The sequence below is a fragment of the Panthera tigris genome, chromosome D1 (assembly GCF_018350195.1).
Source record: "Panthera tigris isolate Pti1 chromosome D1, P.tigris_Pti1_mat1.1, whole genome shotgun sequence".
NCBI lineage: Eukaryota > Metazoa > Chordata > Mammalia > Carnivora > Felidae > Panthera > Panthera tigris.
Window position 1 is genome coordinate 60,413,100 of NC_056669.1, and position 6,827 is coordinate 60,419,926.

General features: G+C 37.5%; 1 pseudogene; it reads left to right on the forward strand.

Annotated features, from left to right (window-relative positions):
* The first annotated feature begins 3,758 nt into the window (after positions 1–3,758).
* LOC102966094 lies at positions 3,759–4,705 on the forward strand (annotated as a pseudogene).
* The last annotated feature ends 2,122 nt before the right edge of the window (positions 4,706–6,827 follow it).

Below are 6,827 nucleotides of genomic sequence, written 5' to 3' on the forward strand. Positions count from 1 at the left end.
AACAAAAGGAAATCAAAGGCATCAAAATTGGCAAAGATGAAGTCAAGCTTTCACTTTTTGCAGATGACATGATACTATACATGGAAGGCCCAATAAACTCCACCAAAAGTCTGCTAGAGCTGATACATGAATTCAGCAAAGTCGCAGGATACAAAATTAATGTACAGAAATCAGTTGCATTCTTATACACTAATAATGAAGCAACAGAAAGACAAATAAAGAAACTGTTCCCATTCACAATTGCACCAAGAAGCATAAAATACCTAGGAATAAACCTAACCAAAGATGTAAAAGATCTGTATGCTGAAAACTATAGAAAGCTTATGAAGAAAACTGAGGAAGATACAAAGAAATGGAAAAAAAAAATCCGTGCTCATGGATTGGAAGAAAAAATATTGTCAAAATGTCAATACTACCCAAAGCAATCTACACATTTAATGCAATCCCAATCAAAATTGCACCAGCATTCTTCTTGAAGCTAGAAGAAGCAATCCTAAAATTTTTATGGAACCACAAAAGAACCCGAATAACCAAAGCACTATTGAAGAAGAAGACCAAAGTGGGAGGCATCACAATCCCAGACTTTAGCCTCTACTACAAAGCTGTAATCAGCAAGACAGCATGGTATTGGCACAAAAACAGATGCATAGACCAATGGAATAGAATAGAAACTCCAGAATTGGACGCACAAAAGTATGGCTAGCTAATCTTTGACAAAGCAGGAAAGAATATCCAATGGAAAAAAGACGGTCTCTTTAACAAATGGTGCTGGGAGAACTGGACAGCAACATGCAGAAGAATGAAACTAGACCTTCTTACACCATTCACAAAAATAAACTCAAAATGGATAAAGTACCTGAATGTGAGACAGGAAACCATCAAAACCCTAGAGGAGAAAGCAGGAAAAAACCTCTCTGACCTCAGCCACAGCAATTTCTTACTTGACCCATCCCCAAAGACAAGGGAATTTAAGGAAAAATGAACTATTGGGACCTCATCAAGATAAAAACTTCTGCACAGCAAAGGAAACAATCAACAAAACTAAAAGGCAACCAACAGAATGGGAAAAGATATTTGCAAATGACATATCGGACAAAGGGCTAGTATGCAAAATCTATAAAGAGCTCACCAAACTCCACACCTGAAAAACAAATAATCCAGTGAAGAAATGGGCAGAACAGATGAATAGACACTTCTCTAAAGAAGACATCCAGATGGCCAACATGCACATGAAAAGACGCTCAATGTCATCCCTCATCAGGGAAATATAAATCAAAACCACACTAGATATCACCTCACGCCAGAGTGGCTAAAATGAACAAATCAAGAGATTATAGATGCTGGCAAGGATGTGGAGAAACGGGAACCTTCTTACACTGTTGGTGGGAATGCAAACTGGTGCAGCTGCTCTGGAAAACAGTGTGGAGGTTCCTCAAAAGATTAAAAATAGATCTGCCCTATGATCCAGCAATAGCACTGCTAGGAATTTACCCAAGGGATACAGGAGTGCTGATGCATAGGGGCACTTGTACCTCAATGTTTATAGCAGCACTTTCAACAATAGCCAAATTATGGAAAGAGCCTAAATGTCCATCAACTGATGAATGGATAAAGAAGTTGTGGTTTATATACACAATGGAATACTACTTGGCAATGAGAAAGAATGAAATATGGCCTTATGTAGCAACATGGATGGAACTGGAGAGTGTTATGCTAAGTGAACTAAGTCATGGAGAGAATGACAGATACCATATGGTTTCACTCTTATGTGGATCCTGAGAAACTTAACAGAAACCCATGGGGGAGGGGAAGGAAAAAAAAAGTTAGAGAGGGAGGGAGGCAAACCATTAGAGACTCTTAAAAACTGAGAAGAAACTGAGGGTTGATGGGGAGTGCGTGGGAGGGGAAAGTGGGTGATGGGTATTGAGGAGGGCACCTGCTGGGATGAGCACTGGGTGTTGTATGGAAACCAACGTGACAATAAGTTTCATATTAAAAAAAAAAAAGACAGACACGTGAATTCCTGGCTATTCTACTTATCAGTTATGTGACCTTGAACAAATAAGTAGACACTTCTGTGTTTTACTTTGTTTTTATATGGTTACTACAGTAACTAAATAAGATAAAGTATATATTTAACAGAGGGACCAGTGCAATATTATTCAAGAAATGATAGTCTAATTTTAAATATTGTTTTTAAATTTGTATTGGGCAATATACATCAGTATATATTAAATGTTATATTTTTTGATTCAGTGTACCCCTTTCTGAAAATCCATGCTGTGGAAAACCTTAAAATATGATAAAAAATCATATGAAGATATGCACGCAATGTTAGGTGCTAAAAATAGTGGCCTAGAAGATTATTAAAGAATATAGAGATAGTACATTATATAAAATGACAAAAGAATATAATAGCATTTACACAATTAGATCAACAACTACATAAAAAAATAAAAATACACTGGTAAATAATATAGAGGTCAAAAATAATGAATATAAAGCATCATATCCTCTCTGATTATCTGTTCCAATTGGGTAAAGTCTTGGAATACCAAAGAATTTATATTCTAGTATGCACAATTCAAATTTATCTGGGAGTTCAATAATTCATTTTGGGATTGTTATATATTTGTCTAAGTCAGATGGATGACAAATAGAAAAGCCTAAAAATTATCATCATCAAATAATGGGAAAGATAAATAAAATTGAAAGGCAAAAAATTCTGACTTACATTTAATTCTACAATTGTTAATATCAAAGAGACACATGTATAAGAAGGTCCATTGTGTGCTTTGGGACCACATAGGCAGGACTAGTCAGGTTCCTGGAAAAAGGAATAAATGATTAGAAATTTGAAATTGTTTGATATGTAGATAAAAGAACTAATAGATAAATCATTTGCTTTATCTGAGAAATGTGTTCATAAATATGAGCACCTTTTTTAAAACTGAAAAACATTGTGAAGTAAGGAATGCTAAAGAAATAAAAGTATAATAAATCATTATTCTTATTATTAGTAAAATATGCCACTAATATTTTGTCCTTTACTATTAGGTTTTAATGAGTGAAAATGTGTGTTTAATTAGATTTCAGAGGGTCATTTGTGACCTATTCTCAGATTTTCTTTCTTCATGATGATTTAATAAATCAGTCCTGGCTTCTCTCGCAACTGGAGCTTCCATGTTTTACAAAATTTCAATGAATTAAAGGTTATCAAATGTTAAAATTAATGACCTCTCTCTTCTTCATTGTGTTTCACTTTCATAGAACATATATGTTAATTTTTAGAAAAAAATATATGAAAAACAATGAGATTAAAGGTATAAGGGTAACCCTGAAAAATAAAAATAAGATTGAGAAATGATCTGCAGGCTAATTTGAAGGAGAGCAATACAGCTTCTTTATTTTCACTTAGATTCTGTTGTATTAATTACACAATTTATCTAAAGGTTTACATTTCTCTAGTTTGCATGTACATTGAATTTTTTCAAGGCTGTGGTATAAACCTGATAGCATCCTAGCAGTGCTCACATGTCCCAGTATACAGTTGTGACCAAATTTCATATTTTATAAACTGTTCCCGAACTGATGATTCAGATGCCTGGGATGTCTTTCTTCATACTCACATTTGTGTAAGTCATTTGAAAAACACTAAAGATTGATTTTATATGAATATGGTAGAATTTGTTCACCAATCTGAATAGTCTGCGACTTTGTCAGCATCTCTCACACCCAAAAGGTTTCTGAAGGCCACCATGGTGGTCTGGAATAACAGTGATGCTATGGAACCCATCCTTCTCTTAGGAGGTTTCCATGGGCTGAAGTCTGTTCATGCTTCGCTCTCAATTCCATTTTGTCTTGCATACCTGATGGCATTTATAGGCAACATGACCATCCTCTCTGTTGTCTGGAATGAGTCTTCACTCCACAAGCCCATGTATTATCTGCTGTCCATCTTGGCAGTAACTGACCTGGGCATGTCCATCTCTACACTCCCCGCAATACTGGCTGTGTAATGGTGGGAAGCCCAGGAAATCAAAGTAGGAGCTCGCCTTGCTTAGCTCTTTTTCATCCACACCTTCACGTTCTTGAAGTCTTCAGTGCTGTTGGCCATGGCCTTTGACAGATTCATTGCTGTATATCGTCCATTGCACTACTCAAGCGTCCTCACCAGTGATGTCATTGGCAAGACTGGCTTGGGCTGCTTGCTGTGAAGTGCAGGAGTCATGATGCCTACATCCATATTGCTACGGCGCTATCATTATTGCCAGGCTAATGTGCTCAGCCACCCCTTTTGTCTGCATCAGGATATTCTGAAATTATCCTGCTCTGATGCCAGTGTCAACAACATCTATGGATTGTGTGTGGTCATTATCACACTGGGTGCAGACTCAGTTTTCACACTCCTTTCCTACGTCCTAATTCTCCATGCTGTTCTGGGCATTGCATCTTTGAAGAGCGACTAAAGGCGCTCAACACTTGTTTGTCCCAGGTATGTGTGGTTCTTATCTTCTTTGTACCTCTAACAGGGGTATGCATGGTCCATCGCTTTGGGAAACACTTGCGTCCCATCGTGCATATCGTCATGGCTGACATTTACCTGCTTCTCCCACCAGTACTTAATCCCATCGTCTACAGAGTCAGGACCAAGGAGATTCATCCTGCAGTTTTCCACATGTTTAGACAAAGTAGGAGGCTTTAGAAACACCAGGCATTGATTTGGAGGAAAACTTTCTCCATCAGATTCTTAACTGTGCAACTTCCTGCATATGTAACTTAGGTAAATTCCTTAAATCTCTTTCATTTCTATGCTTCTTCTTTGTAAATTTGAAATTTGTCATTGCTCTTTCATCTCCCTGCATTTTATGAAGATCATTGTGAATAATACCTTATGAGGTGTTTAATATAGCAATGTAACCTTACTAATGACACATTTTATTGTATTTGAAAATAATAATACAATTGATATCTCTTAATAATCCAAAGACCTAAACCAGGTTATCTTTGCTAGTCTGTGATTGGTTATTCACCTGCCCAGGGCCAGAATTTTGTGGAAAAACTTGTTTCAACAAAGTAGACTTGTCCTATATTGTACCTGAAATTTGAAAGACCCTGCCAGACCCAATCTTCGCCCTGCTGAATATCATCACTATAACCGACTTCTTTTTTTTTATTTTTATTTTTTTTATTTTTTTAGTTTTTTTTTTTTCCAACGTTTTTTATTTATTTTTGGGACAGAGAGAGACAGAGCATGAACGGGGGAGGGGCAGAGAGAGAGGGAGACACAGAGTCGGAAACAGGCTCCAGGCTCCGAGCCATCAGCCCAGAGCCTGACGCGGGGCTCGAACTCACGGACCGCGAGATCGTGACCTGGCTGAAGTCGGCCGCTTAACCGACTGCGCCACCCAGGCGCCCCTATAACCGACTTCTTAACCTCATCCTTTGCCATTTATCTTAGTGTCCCCCCTTATAGAGCTATTAGAATCATAATCACCTGCCAGTGTTGAGATAAGCACATAAGTCATGATTGCTCACTTGAAGTCAACATGTAGTAAGTGGAAAAACTGAAGCAGGTGTGCATTCACACCACTGAGATCAAGAGGATGATATTAATCCAGAATATTGATGGTTTTGGAGTGTGTTCACCCACATAATCAGATTATAACTTGGGACAAAAAAAATTAAGCATTCAAATATTAAATACAAAGCAAACATTTTATTTCTGTTTATTGCCATGATGAAATAACAGCTATCAGATTTAGTCTCTCACCTTAGATAACTAAAAACAAAGTGGTAAGTTTATAGAACAATTGTTCTAAGAAACTGGGTAAAAGAAACCAATGACAATGATCTCTAAAAATAGTGGTGGGGGGCTAATGAGAAGAGCCCAAAGATTTCCCTGGCTTAACTCTCTGGAAATTTATCAAGTCATGGATAAAGGCAGAGAACCCAAAGAGTCTGATCATCTCCCTAAATTACATAGAACACCAGAGAGGAGAGAGGTGCATGGAGACTGACACACATGACCTCAGGACATTCCTCAGAAGCTTTCAGTTGTGTACTGGTCAGTATATGTATGTGAAGAAACTACTGAGGCCAAGGAAATAGCCACCAGAGGGGAGCAGATGGAACAATTCTCAGGTCTTATATGTGACTGAGAAGAGTTCTTCTTCTTCTTATTTTTTAAGTAGGCTCCAAGCTCAGTGTGGAGCCCAGCACGGGGCTTGAACTCATGACCCTGAGATCAAGACCTGAGCTGAGATCAAGAGTCAGACCCTTGGCCCAATGAACCACCCATGCACCCTGAAAAGAGTTCTTACTCTTAACAGAGAGGGTAGAGAAACAGAACGTCTGGCTGTGTACGTGGAAGAGTGTTACTTTAGTAATGGGGTGAATTATTCCCAGGCTGAAAGCTATATTTGGTCTTTTCTAACAAAGCATAAAGAAAAGTCTTGGCAGGGGTAAAGCTATTTCCATGTCATTTTATGATACATAAGAATAAGGTAAAATATATATTTAGAGAAATTAAAAAAATGAGTGCAGTTAATTTGTGCCTTTTGTGTGTGTGTGGAAACCAACAGCCTAGAAAGAGCACAAATTATACTTCCTGCTATATCTTATAGGAATATACTATATGTTTAGATGCCTCTTCTCAGACTATGATGGGGCTAGTAGGCCTACCTAATTCAGTGGATCTGTTAGGAATTTCATTGTAGAAAACACTTAAACAAGATTCTCAGTCATCAGCTTATCGATAATAAAGTTAAAGTCCTTTGTCTTCATTTGTTTGACATTTTAAAACATCCCTCCATTTGGTTCAGAAC